Here is a 19,149-nt window from a genome sequence, read left to right as displayed (position 1 = left end):
GTCAAGATATTAAAAGTGGAGCGACTTTGCTTTACCTATTATCTAGCACCTTTTGACAAGTGTACTTTACCCTCAGTAAAATTCAAACAAAGTTCAGATATTAGATTAACAAATTCTTTGTCAACACCATGTTTGAGTATGGCCTTCTTGAGTGGGGGTTTTGAAGTGCTTAGAACGGAATATAAGCGTCTATTTTCGTGCAGTTTCTTCAGTGTCATGATGGCAACTAATAGCCTTTTCTACTGTTCCCTGGAATATATACAGTAAATTCTTTGTCAAAAATATCTGTGACTACACGCAGATCCTCGGGTGTATTCTGATTAAGATCCAGCAATATGTACCCGTAGGGTTTATTTGTAACCTGACTGTACGCTGATAGTAGATATTTGGGGGCACCAGGAAATATTAACTTATTGAAAGTTATTAGAGAGCTTGAATCCTAAACAACTCGATAGACAATATAGACAGTGCAGTTCAACGCAAGGGTCCTCATACACTTGCTGTGATGAAACAGATTGTGTACAACTAGGTTATGGAAATGTGTTCAGGATGAGAGCGAACTGTAAACAGTTGTAGTATTACCTGTGAGAACTATTCAATGGATTTAGCTAAATAATCAGCCATGAGTTTGGCTCAATACTATTGAAAACATCATTTCACCATATGAATCGTATGGGCATGGATGTGTTAATGGCAAAAGCTTTTGTTTGGTCATATGATTCTTGCCAAATACTATAACAATAGTAAATTTTCTTTTGTTTCTCCAAGAAATTTTTTATACAATTGTTAATAAATTTTAGCTAAAGGTGTCGTTATTCCCGACATTGACGGGCCACAGAGAAACGATCTGAATGGTGTTTTAAATTGATACATACTGCTGCTGCTGCTGACAACAGTTGGAATACAACTAATTGTAAACCATACTTGTCTAATGAATAAATAATATTAATTTTACCCTAGATCTACCTAATAGGATATTCAATAGCAACAACAGAAACTGTTTTCTTTTATTAACAACACTTTTTGTACAACAACAATAGCAAAAATAGCAGAACAACAAGAACAATATTTTTCATTTATTTGGCGACAACTTAAAATACAGCAAGAACAGCAATAGCAGCAGCACAGTTGAACACATTTGTAGACTAAAAATGAGAAAACACTATTTACAACATTTAAAGGATGAGAATTCCCCCCAGGGACCCCCCCCCTCCGGGGCTGAAGGCCAGCCACGGGTGGGAACCCCACCTCCCGGGGCCGACGGCTGGCGGCCGTGGGCGAGGCCGGAAAGGGCGGACCGCTGCGGCGGGAAACAAACTTTGTATACAATAGCTGCAGTAAGAGTTAAATGATGACGATGATGATGGCAATTGAATGAAGATTACATTGAGAAATTGTTGTTGTCCCACCCACCAAGTACTTTTTTTTTAATTTAAGTTAATTTATCCAGACCGAGTTGGTTTCGATAGTCCATACATTCAACTCGATCTGAAATAGAATAGTAGCCATGGGGGAGTGCCCTAACACCATTCTCGAGTACATGGACCTTGTCAGATATTCGAGACATGGCAATTTTTCCACTCTAACAGTATAGTTCTTATTTTGTAGAGAGCTAATTGCCAATACTTTTGCTTTTGGGACAAAGTGTGTAGGCACTCCTTTGCAAGCTTGTTTTACATCCTTGCCGTGTGTTTCCACACAGTATACTTTTGGACCGGGGAATTGGATATTAAATCGCTCCCCGTCTCCGACTTTAACATTAATAATTGATCGGGGGCCAGGCATCTCACCAACTCGGGATAGGTACTCCCATTCCAATTCGTGTAATCCATCCGCGGGCTAATGTGCACACCATTTTCTAAATTCTCCAATAAATTTCCAGTTTTAACTTTTAACAACAGAGAATATGTGTCCTCATAGTACAGTTGAATTTCCACCTCCCTCGGCCATTGTACCTTGCACACATTGTAAAAGAAGGACAACATGAGTTTCTTGGTAATTTCAAGTACTGAACTCCTCCTCCCCGCGACATTCTTATTCAGAGCATCATTTCTCTTTTTTATGGGTAGCAGAACCATATTCGTGTCTATGCTCGTGAATGTTGTAAAATTTTGGTTGGCGACAATTCGTGCTCATTCTCTGGGGCAGGTCACAACGTCGCAACGCGATCTGTTTCGTTCTAATCGGTTTCTGATTCGAATTGCGGGGCTCTGTGTTTTTTTGTGACCCTGAAACCAATGGACACCATCCACCGCAATAGCACGTGGTAAACAACAATATTCTGTTTCGGGTCCAAATCTGCAACTAGTTTCTGCTTGGAGGGGGTCCAATGCATGCCCATATCCTCGGCCAAAGACCGATTGTATGGGTTCAAAGACTCCTTGGTCACCGGTCTATTTACACACAGAAAAACAAAATCTTTTACAGTGTCATAGAGTTACAATGGTATGTGACCGTCAATTTACAAAAACCACACTTGGGGACCATTTTCCTCGACAGTATCAATGGCAGGGAAATCTAGGGCATATGGATTTTCAAGCCATTTGTAATTGCCACATGGTAAATTATAGTGAGACATCGCCAAGGGGTACAGAGAGTTCGTGTAAAAAACAGCATTGGACTTTACACCATCAACAGAGTTCTGCCCACTTTGATCCGTTGTTAGGATGCGATCCCCGTGAAAAACAAACCTTCCTTGAAAAATCTTCCGACAAATAGATGTTGATCCACATGGTGATCAAACCTATCTCCTCCCTACTGAATTTTAGAATTGAGTCCATGACGAGGTATGGTGTTGAAAAATAATAGCCAATACCTAGTCCGAATTCTGAATAAATTTGATCTATGTTCTTGCAGACAATGTCTAAAAAAGTTAGCGCATCGCTTCCCAAGTAGATTCTAGAATAATTCCAACCATTTTTACAACCATCCTAACCCATACCTTGTTGGAAAGTTCATAGTCTTCGACAGTAGATTCATTATAAGTAAGTGAATTATAAAATGCTTGAATGGGAGGGAGTTTCTCCTCACTGAACCATGCGCCAGAACAGTTTTAGTCATACGCATATATGCCTTTACAGGTCAATAAGTGATATATTTCAATGTCTGGAAAGCGCTGGTTAAGCAGAGGGAAACTATCGAAATTGTCACTTTTCTGCACCTGAATTTGTTGACTCACAGCCTTGGGAAAAAAACTATATGAATCTAAAAAATGGATTTTATTCATGCACGTATGTCCATTATCCACTGGTTTCCACTGGAACTCTAGAAGCAACAGCTTCTCAGCAGATTTGGGTATAATATTGTAGGTAAATGAGTTATTTACCCATGGACTATCTGCCCCCCCTCCTTCTTTCTGCACACGTGCCAAAGCCGGTAAAATAAATTTCTAATCGTAATTTGAATTGTGAATGAAAACCAGTATAAAAATCTGCTGGCTTACATTCACATTGCACGATTGATGTGCTACGCCACGAAAATTACTACCCCCTGACGATATTTCCCACCACAAGTGATCATGATCCCTAACTTTCCCCTTCCCTTCCCCTTAGTCTTTTTCCCTAGTCCCTTTCCACTTAGTCCCCTCTTCCAAATCCCCCTTACTTACCCAGCATATTTTCTTATTTTTAATGGCCAGGCGATCCTCTGCTGATAGTATCATTGGGTAGTGTGTGTGCCTCAAGCGGGAGATAGCCCCATTCGCAAGTGACAATTATATATCATATTATTGATACGATTTGGAAATTGTTGGTCATTCACATCTGTGAGCCTAGCTTCAAAATCTAAACTTATTTTATCACTTTGCATAAGTGTATTCTGAAAATTTCTAAATCGTAAAATTGACTGGTCACCACCAACTGCCTCAACCGATTGACAGCCGTGTCTTTTGCAGTGTTTTATGTGATTTTGTAGCTTTAATTCACCACGAGATTGGGACAAGTCCATTGGGCAATAGTAACGTACACCCCAGGCCTCTTTTTACCCTCACATAAAACTCTACTAATATCAGTAATGGGGTTGAAATGACCGATTGAACTGGGTTCACTAGGCGGTGTGTACAACAACCAAACCCAGTGTTTCACAGATTCAATAGATGGCACTCTTACTAGAAACATTACCCCCTTTTTATTAGAATGTACACCCCCTTCAAATTCCCTTCATATTGCAGCACTGTAACAGCAATAATTTAAATGTGAGCTGGCCCGTTCAAAAATATCTATTCCCCTGAGTGTTACAGGAAATTTTTCTGTTAAACAAGAGAAATCTACTGGGGGGAAATCAGACCCTTCTTTTCCATGCAGAGCCCAGTGGTCAAAATTTTTCTTTGTAACTTCACGTGCTAGAGGTTGGAAAGCCGATATTAGAAATGTCTACATGAAACATTTTTGGCCTGTTTCGAAACAGATTTGTTGAACACCCTTGCATCCTTCTAAATCAGGATTATATTTTAATTCAATACCCCTCATCCCACTCTCCCCTCTTTAAATAAAATATTTTTTTTTAATTTACATATATTTACACTTAAGTTCTCAAAAAATAAAACTACGGAACCACTACCATTCTCATTATAATTGTCAAGATGTGAGACAGTATTGTCGATCCATTGCATAAAGACATTCTCATAGATTTCTAAATGAGGGTACACCACCAACGTTTCGGTGTGCATATCGTGATCATATACCTCACCATGATTTTCATTTCAGTAAAATATTTTTAAAACAATTGAGGCCTTGATGCTGTCCCGTCCCCCCCCCCACAGCTAAATTCAGTTTTCTAGAAGTACACGGATTTTCTCTGCATATTCATGAATATCTATGGGGTCGGTTATAAAATTTCCCGCCATAAGTGTATTAAATGGATCGTCAAATTTTGCAGTGAAAACGTATATTGTATTCAGAATCAAATTTGTTTGTTGAAATCCCGGTAGCGATGAGAAATTTATATCAGTACCTAAACCCTCTCCTCCACTTTGTTCAGCAATAGGGCTAGTGTGTGGAGTAAAACCCCCTAGTTCACTTAACATAGCCTCTAGTGCGTTAGGACTATGCAAATCCAACCAAGCGAATTCTTTTTCTTGTTCAATTAAATTCGATTGAACCGGGGCTATATGCATTAAATTTGAGGGGGAAGGATTCTCATTTAACTCGCGACTAAAATTGTCTAAAATTTGCATGGTATTGGGGCTCAACCATGGTAAATCGCTCTCTGAAGTAACTGTATTGCCTTGTTCAACTATACTATTGTCTACATCTAAAGTATTACTATCAACATTGAAATATTTTCCCAATAAATTATCTGTCCATTTCGTGTCATTGATAATCTGAGCATGTGTACCAACTAAATTATCACTACCATCATAACATCCCTGTAAAACCTTACCATATCCTTCACTGTTATGCGACGGTGTTTCAACAATGTCATGAAATTGCTCTGCTGCTTCAATTTGAATCATTTCATCAATGCGATCATATGATACGTGACATATTTCTTCAGGTGGGGGTGAAGGTAGCGATGAAACTGTTCTAACCTATAAAGAAAACAGCCACTTAATTTCAACATGTATAAACCACCCTATTTTTAAAGAAGGTCAAAAATTGGATTAATAGCGACTATATTTTCTAATCGTTTGAAACATATGGATGAAACTTAAAAAACACACTTAGTAGCAATATCCCCCCGCCCCCACTCATACACACACACACACACACCTACACATAGCTGTTTTTTACTAATAATCAAGCAGAAAGAAAAATAATAATAAATATAGCATCCCATAATGCACTTCTCTCCTTACTAAATTATAATACTCTTAAATTTGCAATATTCATTATAACTTCTTTGTTTTCTTAGCAAATAATCTAGTGGAATGAAAAATAATAAATATAGTAGCGCATAATGTGCTGCTGCTGCTGTCCATACTAAATTATAATACTCATAAATTTGCCATATTCATTATACCTTCTTAGTTTTCTTAGCAAATTATTTACTAGAAAGAAAAAAATTACAAATATAGCAGCGCATAACGTGATGGTGTCCATACTAAAACAATGAAAATCAAACACCATAGTTCCATCTTAATCATGCAACATACTTAATAGCAGCACTTTTTAGCAATGTAATAGTCATAAACTTAGCATATTCATTATACCTTCTTAGTTTTCTTAGCAAATAATCTAGTGGAAAGAAAAATAATAAATATAGCAGCGCAGAATGTGCTGCTGCTGTCCATACTAAAGTATACTACACATAAATTTGCCATATTCATTGTACTTTCTTAGTTTTCTTAGCTACTTATCTACTAGAAAGAAAAAATGACAAATATAGCTGCACATAATGTGATGCTGCCCATATTAAAACAATGAAAATCACACACCATAATTTCATCTTAATATACTCAAAATGAGAAGCAATTGCCATATAAAAATATTCATCATAAGCAACATCTACCCTCCCCCCTCCCTCCTTCCCCACCGTAATAAAATATATTCTTAGAACTACGGTAAATTGTTTAAATTACGAGCTATGCATACGAATATTCATTTTAATCTGTACAAAATCAGTTAATTGCTTGTTGTTGAAGTGAATGGTTGTAAATCGGAAATGGTTTTGATTTAGAATTATTGGTTGATATGATACTTGAAAAGGTAGTGTTATCCAATGACATTCATGTGACAAGCATATATCACGTTCCTATTTGATATTATCCAGTTTTCAAAAGTGCTACTCTTATCAGGTGTTCTCAAAATCCATGCAAGCTGTAATCGGCAGTTGACAACAAATATTGTGCAAATTAGAACCTGTATTATTCTGGAATTATTTCGAAGTCTTTTATAACACAACTTGACATCCACATGTGTAAATGATAGAAATGATAAAAGGTATAATCCCTGTCCTTCAAATTGACTTGGGAGAAAATTCATTAGTGAAAATGTCAATAAAATTTAAACTCACATTATTAGCTCCTTGCAAGGCCATCATATTTATTGGTAATTTGCTCTCACCCTATATATATGCCGTTGCAGGTCCAATGTAGTTAATGACAGAGGGACGTAAGTGATTCTCATCTTCAATTCGGACCTTTTTCTCGGGGGGAGCGACGCATTCTTCAAAATTATCCTTAAAAAGAAATTAAATTATAGTTTGTTTAATGCCATAGTGAAAAAAAACTCACCCCCACCCCTTTTACAGAGCCCTCCCCATCTCCTATATTAATGCAAAAAATCTACTCTGATGAAAACGAAGTTCAATATGGTGAACTGGTTTTAACGTCATTCTCTCTAATGAAGATAACTATTCTTAGGATTATAGAGTGTAAAAAAAAATATTTTGTTATCTTGTACGGTTCAAGCAAAAGACACTTTGTCATAAATATTCGGTGAGGTTTTTAAAAATTCAATGATTATGTGCAAAACAATTTTTTTTCTTCTTTTTGGATGATAACGAATTTATCGAAGTTCAATGAAAGCCTTCATGTACTATCGGATATTAGATCTAAAACTGAAATAAGTTGAAATAAAGAGTTTTTTCAGACATTAACCATTATGAGATAGTCTATATACATTAAACAAATTATGTTTCTAAAAACAGAATTAAGTTTAGATAAATTTCATTGCTAATCTAGGCTACGCTATAGACTTCACATTATAAAACCTCCGAAATGTTATAAACTCTAGAAATAAAGGCTTGATAGCCCGTTCCCACTATACAGACCTATAATTAGATTGAAAAAGCTCGTTAACACATAGTTTATATACCGGCATTTTCACCGCTAGGCTACACTCCAAAGAAATAAGTATAGATAAATTTTATTGCTAATCTAGGCTACGATATAGACTGCACATTATAAAACCTCCGAAATGTTATAAACTTTAAAAATAAAGGATTGATAGAACGTTCCCACTATATACACCTATAATTAGATAGAAAAAGCTCGTTAACACATAGTTTATATACAGACATTTTCAAAAGCTAGTCTAGTAGAAAATTAATGCGAGCAAAGGTACAATTGCTAGCTGGCTTACATTTAAAATATACGTCATGCAACCCCACCCCCTCTAATGCGCAAATATATACCATGAATTTGAATATATTGGGGTTGTGGGGCTAAAATTCATTTCCGACAAAAAAATGATTATGTTCGGAAAGAGCATAAAAAAGGCATCGAGTTGTATATCCACATTATTCGTAAGTCAATAATATGTTTTGGTAAAAATTTACCATCTAAATATCTCAATTAATTATTTATAAACAGAACTTACGTTATAAATTTGCGTTAAAAAAACTTCTAAATCATCCATATTTGATGTTTGCTCCATAATGCTATGAAACGTACTGTTACTTTAGCCTCGAAACGTGAACAATATGAGGAAAGTCTCAAGGTGGAATTGTGTCAAACAGAAATTACGTAAATTCAAAAGAAATCTGGTCTGATGTCACTTCCCGTTAGTATTTCTAGCTCTGTGATTTGGAGGTCAATGATCTTGTACTGATAGCGGTATTACCTCTCCCCCTACTAGAGTAAAAGATGAGAATGGGAAACTCCCCCTCATATACAGAAGTATTTATGTTTCTTTCAAGTCTTAACAGTGGCATTTGCTTTCATTTGAGAAAACTTACTTTCTTTTATTGGATTTCTGTTCATTTACAAATAATAAAATGAAGGCTACATGGGCGCCAACTGAAAATTTTCCAAAGTTGGGGGGAGGAGAAGACACCAAAATAGTAGGAGTGGGGGCCCTAGAATACATTTAGAACAAATTTTCTTATCAAAAAGTTTATAGTAAAACACTTAGAAATAGATTTTCAAATTAAAAGCGTAGCTGACTTTACGAGCAAAACGAAACAAAATTCAAGCAATTTCTGAACGGCGTGGAATTCTAGCAAAGGTATTAATTCGTTTAATTCGCTAATTATTTTACTTTGAATGGCTAAGAATATCAAATGGCAATGTCACTTGAATTACTAAGTGTATCAAGTTGAAACTCCCATTAAAAGTTTAATGGTACAATGAACTACATCAAAATGCACTACATGTATCTTGTAAAATTGGTGTGTATGTTACGTCTCAGGAACAATTAAGGGTATTAAGATGATACTTCTCAGGAACGACTAAGGGATCTAAGTTGAACCTTTCAAGGAATATTGATGATGACGTTGAAATAGGTCAAAAATCATTTTGCGCATTAGGTTGTCCATAGGGTTTATGTGAAAAAAATCAAGAACGACAAAATGTACGAAGTTGAATCTATCAAGGAATGCTCAGGGAGAATATTCAACACGAAGATTTCCAGTTTGTAGGAATGAAATCTTACCCACGCCACGCCATGAATACAAGGACGTAATTTGCCATAGGGCCTCCCCATTTCCTAGTTTTCCCCCCACCCAGCTGAAATTTAGCGTCTTCAAAAATTTTGCCAAAACTAAGATAGAATTCATAATTCAAGCATTCATATAAACAATCCAATTTTCTTCAGTATACATTGGATTTTATGCTACTATATGGCTCATTTTTTGTTTTTCACAGTCATTTTTGATTGACTTGAGAAAATTGGCTCCAATTCCCCCCCCCCCCCCTCCAGGATTTTGACGAAATTATGCCGCTGTATGCTATGCTCGCGTTAGAGGCACATATATAAGATTTTAACCTGTCAAAAATAAATAAAGGTGAAAGATCAGGTCTTCATTCTCTTTTACCGCTGTCATTCATGCATAATATTTGAAACATTCTCCCAGGAGAGTTCTTTCAAGTATGACCATTATCCAAAAATTTGCTTTTAAACAAATAGCTCGGTTGAAGCAAAAACCAAAAACAGTCGTAAACCTCAAAAGATTGTTGCTTCATTTGCGCATTACTGAAACCAAGTGTATTTAAAACGTTATGTTTAAATTTTAGTATTGAAACACAGTCCAGTCATGGCGCAGTGGTTTTCAAATACAACATAAGAAATATGTTAAATTTGATTTTGAGGTACAGCGATTTCCAGGATTTAATATAACCTTATGTTAAACTTTCAGATTGTTTTCTTTAGTTAAAATCTTTTCATCTCAATTCTTATAGAGATTTTATTTCCTTTTAATCGGAGTGGCCTAGCTTCTATGTTTAGTTTTTTCAGTTCGTTCTAAGTTGGATTTGAAAATTGATTTCAATCCAATCTGATTGGTAAGTTAAAGGTATTCAGAAGAGACAGGATTCGTGCCATAATTATTGCAACCGCTCAATCCTGGGCTTCTAAAAAAAGGGGAGGGGGAGCCTTTCTCTTTTGATGGTGCATCAATTTCATTTTTTCTTTATTTCAGGTTCGTGTGTCGCACTGTTTTTTCTGAAGTGAAGGCATTTCTGGCTCAGGTTTCATCTGTCGGCCTGCTGTTTACGCTGTCGAACTGCTGATCTCTACCATGAAAAAGCACAGGCATCAAGAGGTCTCATACACTGTAAAAAACATTGATTTCCAACAAAATGTTTGGCTCGAATTCAAACAAGTAAAAACAAAATTCAATTTTTCTGTTGGAATTGTGACTTGCTTATTGAATTCAAATAAGTAAAAAAAAAAAATCCAGTTTTTCTGTTGGAGTTTTTGTCAATTTTTTAATATAGATATTGCCACTAACATTAATGTCGACAAGAATAGAATGTTTGTTGGCAACTTGAATATTATGCAAATTACCATTTTATATTTGTAAACCGCCGTTGATCTTGAAATTTTCTGTGATTTCGACATTTTTTCCATTAAAGGAACCGTTGATTTCAACATTTTGAGCCTGAAATCCGTCAACATCGAAAGATCTGTCATATGTGGTGCTTTTACATTTCAAGTTTTTTCCCTGAATTTCTCCATCAATATCAACTTTTGAAGCCTGAAATCCGTCAACATCGACAGATCCATTACATGTAATGCTTTTACATTTCAAGTTTTTTCCCTGAATTTCTCCTTTAATATCAATTGCATCCTTGACAATAGTCTTTGAATTTAAGACTGCCATTAACTGTTCAAGAGCCATATTATCGATGCTTTAAATTAACAAAGCCGTTGAAAAAAAAAAAATTGCCGTTAACCATTACAAAAGATCAAAAGTTTACTTTCTTGACTTCCTCTGATACTAATTGAAAATCCTTAGAATCCAAAATATAATGAAGTTTATTTTGAAATTTTCACGGAATTTTGTAGTTTCCATTCAAAAAGTACATTTGTTGCTGAAATAATATGAATATTTATGCATTTTATGTAACTTTAGTTGACTAATTTTTGTGGTATTACCCTAAGTACTCAAGTTGTTATAATAAACTAAGAATTTCAAAATTATAGTTATCGCAACAGAAGAAATGAATTATCAGAGTTTTCAATCACCATAAAAGTCGATTTTTTAATGCATTCTATTATCAAAACCTTCTTAGCTTAAACAAGACTTAGCAGTTTCCTTATTCATTATAAGCCCTACTCCCTTTTTGCAATTCATATAATAATTTGTAAGATTTGAAACTGAGGTTATTTCTGTGTAGCCTTATTTCAGTTGAATCATTCTATAACGAAGTAACTGATATCTTACCATTACTAATATCAACCACGATTATTTTTCTTTGCAATCTTGCGACCATGGTTGCATGTACCACTGCAACCATGATTATCTTCTTGTATATAATAATGGTATTTTTGGTTAAAAAAAAGGATTCTTTTTAGATATTGTGTATTTTAGATGTAGCAATTTTCTTTAAAATGAGTCCTATAATATCCCTCTCTGATATTCCAGTGCCCAGTTAGCTGCAGAGAAAAAGGAAAAAAAGATTCTTCCGATGTAGAATCATGTAGTTGCAGCCAATTTCCTTTTACAACTTTAACCCTATAGAGGCAATTGTTGTAAAAAATACAACACTGTACTTTTCGAGCTTGGACTGCCATCTTGCTGTAAAAAATACTGCTTTTATCAACATCTTTCGATGGGGCTGAAAGATGGCAGTCGATTGATACCTTCGGGGAGCTGCTGTGTGACATGTGGCCTAAACAGTGAGTTACCAAACCAAGGGATGAGAAAAACGAATGAAAAGTTTGGCAATTTCTAAGCTAGAAACTGGTTATAAAATTAAATGGTGGGAGAGTCCTTGCATGCCATTTGTGTATGAAACATATACCGCTTAGAATTACTGTAGTTGAAATTCATGAAATGTGCAAGAATTTTGATCAGTAGCAAAATAAACTTCCTCCTGTTGTAAAAATACAACATCGGACGATCGTGGCTCAAAATTCTGAAACGAATAACTAATTTTTGTTTTCTTTTTAGGTGGCGGAATCTTACGACAGACTAAGAAAACGAGCTCAAAATTGCCGAATTGACGCAGAAGAGGCGGCCCTGTATATTTTTGACCTTCGAGAAGACATGTTGTCTGACTTTTCCGACGATGATGATGACGATGATCCAGACTTCCTGTCTCCAGAAGATCTTATCGATGATCCTGATGCAGACTTGTTGCCTCTACTGGACAATCTCCACTTCTTCTTGGAACAATCTCCACTTCGTCATATGGGTGGCGTAGATTTAGCAGACATGCTGGAGGAGATGTGCCGAACTCATCTTCGGACACGAAAATGGTATATGCGAATCTTGTGGTGGCTTATTGACACAGCAGTCTGCAATAGCTGGCTTCTTTTCAGATCAGACGTCAAATCGCTGACTTCAAGGAAAGACTAACAGATGATCTTGAGAGCCTTCAGGTCTGAAGTTGATGCAGGGTTGTATGCCTCAGCGCGTGTGATGCCCCAGCGTAAACGTGCTAGACCATCCGCAGATGTTGAAGCAAGTCCCAGACCCATTCGAAGTCGCAATCGAATCTGACCGGCAATATCTGCTCAAGCCGATGGACTTATCACTGGCCAAAAAAGACTGCAAAGCAGAGCCGCTGCAAAGAGTACAAATCAGGATATACCACTTTTGAATGCGAAAAATGTGAACTTCCACTGTGCCTTACTCCCAAAAACAATGGCCAGCCATTTCAAGGCCAGCCATTGTTTATGAGTACAACCGTCATATGGGTGGCGTAGATTTAGCAGACATGCTGGTGGAGATGTGCCGAACTCATCTTCGGACACGAAAATGGTATATGAGAATCTTCTGGTGGCTTATTGACACATCAGTCTGCAATAGCTGACTTCTGTTAAGGTCAGACGTCAAAATACTTACTTCGAGGACAGACGAACTGGTGATCTTGAGAACCTTCAGGTCCGAAGCTGCTGCTGGTTTCTATGCCTTGACGTGTGTTATGCCCCAACATAAACGTGGTAGACCATCCGCAGATGTTGAAGCAAGTCCCAGCCCCATTCGAAGTCGCAATCGAATCCGACCGGCAATATCTGCTCAAACCGATGGACTTGATCACTGGCCAAAAAAGACTGAAAAGCAGAGCCGCTGCAAAGAGTGCAAATCGGGATATACCACTTTTGAATGCGAAAAATGTGACCTTCCACTGTGCCTTACAGCCAAAAACAATTGTTTTAAAGCCTTCCACACCAAGTGAAAATGCCACATTTTTATATACTCGAGAGGCTAATGTTGTATTTTTACAACATGGTCTAAAATTGTCAATTTTGAATAAATCATGCAAAAAACAATTTTTTCGTCAATAGTCTGACCTAAAGATTACATGGGAAGCGTTGGAGATTTTTCCTGGTATTCGTTCCTATAGTGGCCTGTCAAGGGTTAAGGAGGAATTTGAATTCTTTTTAGGGTTTTGTATCGAACCTATGGTGACGCCATGACATCAAGAAGAGGCTCACACTGTTTGCGGTTAGAAGACAAGCAACAATGAGAAATCAACATAAAATTTTTAACACAACCACTTTAATTGCTCAAATGACACATAATTAAAAAACCGTTCTTCATTGTAAAATTTTGACATTTATGTAGGAAATGGGCATTATAACAACTAGGTTCCATTTGATCAAAAGGGTACTTGGGCATAACTAAGTAAAACACGATTATTTTTCTTTGCAATCGTGCGACCATGGATGCATGTACCACTGCGACCATGATTATCTTCTTGTATATAATAATGGTGTTTTTGGTAAAGAAAAAGGATTTTCTTTTAAATATTGTGTATTTTAGATGTTGTCTCAAAATTTTGACTAGAGTTGTTTGGAAAATAAATCGGCTTGAGAGACGGCTGAATGCCCTCCAATCTCTTTTTCCTCTTAGAGAGGACCCTAAACTTTTAATTTTGAATCGAATTAGCTTCTTTAGATGTTTCAACGTTATTTCTAGCTATTATAGAGCGGTGCTGCCTATCATAATATAGGCCCTTTTGAAAACCTGCATGTATACAGCTTTTTCGTTTAATTGAAACTCCCCCTAAACACTTCCAAGAAGTTTCACCTTAATACTTTTAGCGTCATTAGTTACAGTAACTGTAGTTGTAGTATACAAAATGGCTGTCACACAATTTTGATTGAATGTGCTTGGGGAAAAGAGGATATCATGGAGAGGGGGAGGGGGGGGCTATTTTCTATCCATCACGCTTGACTTTTAAAATAGAACTATGCATTTCCAATCAAATGAGCCTCCTCTAAAGCTCACAAGACCCACTCTTCATAAAAACCTTACATCCCCCACTGGGCATAACTTAAAGCCCTTATCCCCATACTTTGGGGGTTGTGTCAACCCCAAAGGCTGTGTTATGAGATCTTTGAACTATTTTTGAACAAATGACTATCTTAAAATTTCTATCAGATGCATTTGGGGGAAAATCTGATATGGGAGGGGGGTATAGCTGCCCTCCGATAAATTTGACTCTTAAAAATGGCTCTTCAACTTTCGATTTCCAATCCAATGAGCCCCTCCAAAGTTTACACGACCATCGTTTCCATAAAAACTTTAAATGCCCTCGGGGCCTACCTTACAACCCTTGCCATGAGGACTGTGAGAGGGCTCTCATCCTCAAAGCAATAATTTCTGGACTTTAAAACTAGTCATAACAAAATAACTAGCTCGAAATTTTGACTGGAAGTGTTTGGGGAAATGATGGACGTGGGAAGGGGGTGGTTTCCCTCCAATCATTTTTGACTATTAAAGAAGGCACTAGCCCTTTCAATTACCAACCGACTGAGCCCTGTTCGAAGTTTCTACGAATACAAATGGCCATCTTAAAATTTCTATCATACGTGTTTCGGGAAAATACGATGTGTGTGTGTGGGGGGGGGGGGTGAGGGGGCTATTTGCCTTCTGATCACTTTGACTCTTAAAAAGAGCACTATAACTTCTGATTGCCAATCCAATGAGCCCCCTTTAGAAGTTTATACGATCACCATTTCTATAAAAACCTTACATGCCCCCAGGGCGGAACTTACAACTCTTGACCTGAGGGCTATATGGGGGGGGGGGGCAGATATCCTCAAAGACATAATTTCTGGACCTTTCAACTATACTGAACAAAATGACTATCTCAAAAATTATGATTGAATGTGTTTGGGGAAGTGATTAGTGTAGGGGAGAGGGGAGGGGGGCTGGATGACCTCCAATCACTTTTGACTGTTAAAAAGGCCAGTAGAACTTCTGATTGCCAATCTGAAGTTTATACGACCACCCTTTCTATAAAAACTTTCTATCCCCACAGGGCATACAACTTACCTTACAACTTACCTTGCTACACATAACTTACCTTGCTCTGAGGGTTGTGGGGGGTGTCATTCTCAACGTCATAATTTCCGGACGTTTAAACTACGCTGAACAAAATGGCTTTCTCAAAATTTTGATCGGGTCTGTTTGGGGAAGTGATTGACGTGGGGGAGGGCGAGCTGGTTGTCCTTCATGAGCTTTTTTTGAAGTTCCTATGACATTTCTTTCTATAAGAAGTGCCCTGGTCTAAAAAAAATAATATATTGTGCCCACATCGCTCTTTAATTAGGCAGCGCTATCGTGCTGACTATGATATTTGGTCTTGACATTTCAATTATACAGCACTGGAAAGGCCGATTAGACAAGGTAAGCCCCTCCCCCTAAAACTCATCCTATGGGCACCCATGGCAACTACGCAAATTATTTTCCAAAAATTATTCGATCCATCTTCTACATTGTCAAATTTTAAACTCTCCAGTTTAGTGTTCAAATGCTCCTAGAAAGTTTCTCTCAAATTCTCATCCAGGTGTCTACCAACGTCGGCTTACCGGAAGGTAGTAATCCTTCCTAAATTTTAGCTCTAAATTAACCCTAGACACTGCTAGATGGTAATATTTACTTGTAACATCAATAACAGCACTCCTATATACATTAGTCTCTTGTATTGATTAAATAAAAAAACAAGTTTTTTTTATTTAACTGAAAGTAAGGAGCGACATTAAAACTTAAAACAAACAGAAATTATTCCGTCTATGAAAGGGGTTGTCCCCTCCTTAACGCCTCGCTCTTTACGCTAAAGTTTTTTAATGTTTTAAAAAATAAAGTTGTAAGACAGAGTCAAACTTTAGCGTAAAGAGCGAGGCGTTGAGGAGGGGACAACCCCTTTCATATACGGAATAATTTTTGTTCGTTTTAAGTTTTAATGTCGCTCCTTACCTTCAGTTAAAAAAAACTTGCTTTTCTTTATTTAACTTTCTGAACGTTTTTGAATTAATGCAGCTTTTATTTTGGCTCACCATACACGGATAATTAAAAAGATATTCGCATATTAATTTTCCTTTTTTTGGCTAACTGGCTTTCTCGAAATTTTGTTCTGACATAACTTACGTAAGCAATTTCTATATTCGTATGTTTTTATTACGTATATTAGGGAGTTCGCCCCCTAGTCAATACCTCTCTTTACGCTAAAGTTCGAATGTTGTTCGAATCACAAACCCCTCAATCACCAAGGCCGGTTAATTAGAATAGATAGCTCTTTTGAAAGTACTAAAAAAACTTTAGCATAAAGAGCGAGGTATTGACTAGGGGGCGAACCTCCTTATATACGTAATCATTTTTGTTCGTTTTAATGTTGCTCCTTACTTTCAGTTGAAAAAAACTTGTTTTTTTTTAATTTCTGATCGTTTTTTAAATAATACTGGGAAATCCGGCGCCCCCTTCATAGGAATGTCCCTTCCCCCAAGGAAACATCCTCCATGGAAAAATTCTCCCCGTAACCCCTACTCCAACCCCCTCCCCCCACCAGAAAAAAATTCCTCTTGAAAACGGTTGCATAATTCCCAATAACCAAAACTATAGTAAACAATGGGCAAAGTTTATAACTTGCAGCCCTTCCCCCAGGAACTTTGGGGGATTAAGTTATCCTCAAAGATATATTGATTAGATTTTCGACAATGCTGAACAAAATGGCTATCTCAAAATTTTGATTGGGTGACTTCGGGAAAAAAATGAGCGTAGGAGGGAGCCAAGTTGCCGTCCAATTTTTTTTTTCACTTAAAAAGGGCACTAGAACTTTTAATTTACTTTCGAATGAGCTCTGTGACCATATTCTAGGACCACTGGATGGGTACATTCATCCCCTTGGGGAAATAAAAAAACAAAACAAACAAACAAATAAACACGCATTCGTAATCTCTCACCTGGCAAAAAATACAAAATTCCACATTTTTGCAGATAGGAGCTTGAAACTTCTATAGTAGGGTTCTTGGATACGCTGAATCTGATGGTGTGATTTTCATTAAAAGTCTGACTTTTAGAGGTGGTTTCCCTCTTTTTTCGAAAATAAGGCAAATTTTCTCAGGCGCGTAAGTTTGTATGGGTAAGACTAAACTTCATGAAACTTATATATTTGAAATCGGCATAAAAATTTCATTCTTTTGATGTATCCATTGGTATCAAAATACCGTTTTTTATATTTTTGGTTACTATTGAGCCGGGTCACTCCTTACTTACAGTTCGTTACCACGAACTGTTTGATCCTGCCCGTCTTCAGTTTACAATAGCATAATCAACGAGGTTAGCTGCCTTACCATCATGTTAATACCATGCTAACTTATGGATCATTTTATGACCAAATACTGCATTGGTTATAACTAGATTGTTATACCTACAAAATTGCAGCAGTCAGTATGCATTACTATTTTCTTTTCCTACACAAAAATTACCTAAGCTAAGATACCATCTATCCCTATTTCTAACGACATGGGCGTTAAAATCACTCAATAAAAACACCCTATTTCTACCTGGGAACATGTCTATTTGTTCGTGTAGCTGGAAGTAGATTTATCTGAGTCACTACTATCCTCATTAGTCCGTTCTACATGGGCTTGTACTACATACACTTTCTAATCATAAAATAAGCGACTAGTATTCTATTATGAATACTTATCCAACCTAAACAAGACTTGACAGCTTTCTTATTCACCATGAGCCCTACTCCCTGTCTAGGTACTCAATCCATCGTGCCTATGCAAATCAATTCTATATCACCTAATTTCATGTTTCCTATCCCTAGGTGGGACCCCCAGTTGAATGGAGGCTTTTTGCAGTCTTGGGCCCATCTTGGTCAGAACAGAGTTTTCCGCACTTGGCGATGCTCTTCTATTAACAAGAGTCGAGATACTGCACGGACAAACTCAAGCCTATTACCTTCGAATCATTACATATTCATGCCTACAAATATTATGCTACTACGGGGAAAATTCAACCCATAGTAGATAAATCAGCTAGGAAGATTTTTCAGCCAGAAAATGCCCACCAATACAAAACAAATCCAGACAAATAATCCATTCATCAGAAACCAGTACAAAAGCTGAGGCATTTACTAAACTATAATTTCCTCAAGGGGCATCATTCCTTAAGGTCACCCTGCGGCAAGTTAGCCATCACCTTGCTCTGCATGAAGCTTAGCGACATTTGCACCCCTTCTACACGTTGAGGTGCGCAGCTCTTATGCTAGCTAGGGATGGAGGGCTAAGCATCGCTTCCTAGAACCCTACCTATGTTCAAGTGGCATTTGGAAGAGGACCAATTCCTTTGTCATCCAAGCACACCAGCCAATTGCGCCAAGGGGGCTTAAATTGGAAGACAATCGGGCTTGAACCGGTAACCTCTCAATCTCAGGTTTTTGCATATGAAGCATATCGAGGAGAAAATACTAGCAAAAGCAAGGTCCTTGGTTCTCTCGCTTGACTAAATTTAATGTCTTCTGGCAGATCTCTGCTTCAACGAATCTGAAAGAACCCAAGTTCACGCAAGTCATTAAAAAACGCC

Source organism: Artemia sp. Qi Xiang Cuo, chromosome 6 (genome assembly GCF_049724085.1).
Source record: "Artemia sp. Qi Xiang Cuo chromosome 6, ASM4972408v1, whole genome shotgun sequence".
NCBI classification, from domain to species: Eukaryota; Metazoa; Arthropoda; class Branchiopoda; order Anostraca; family Artemiidae; genus Artemia; species Artemia sp. Qi Xiang Cuo.
This window is presented reverse-complemented; position numbering follows the sequence as displayed.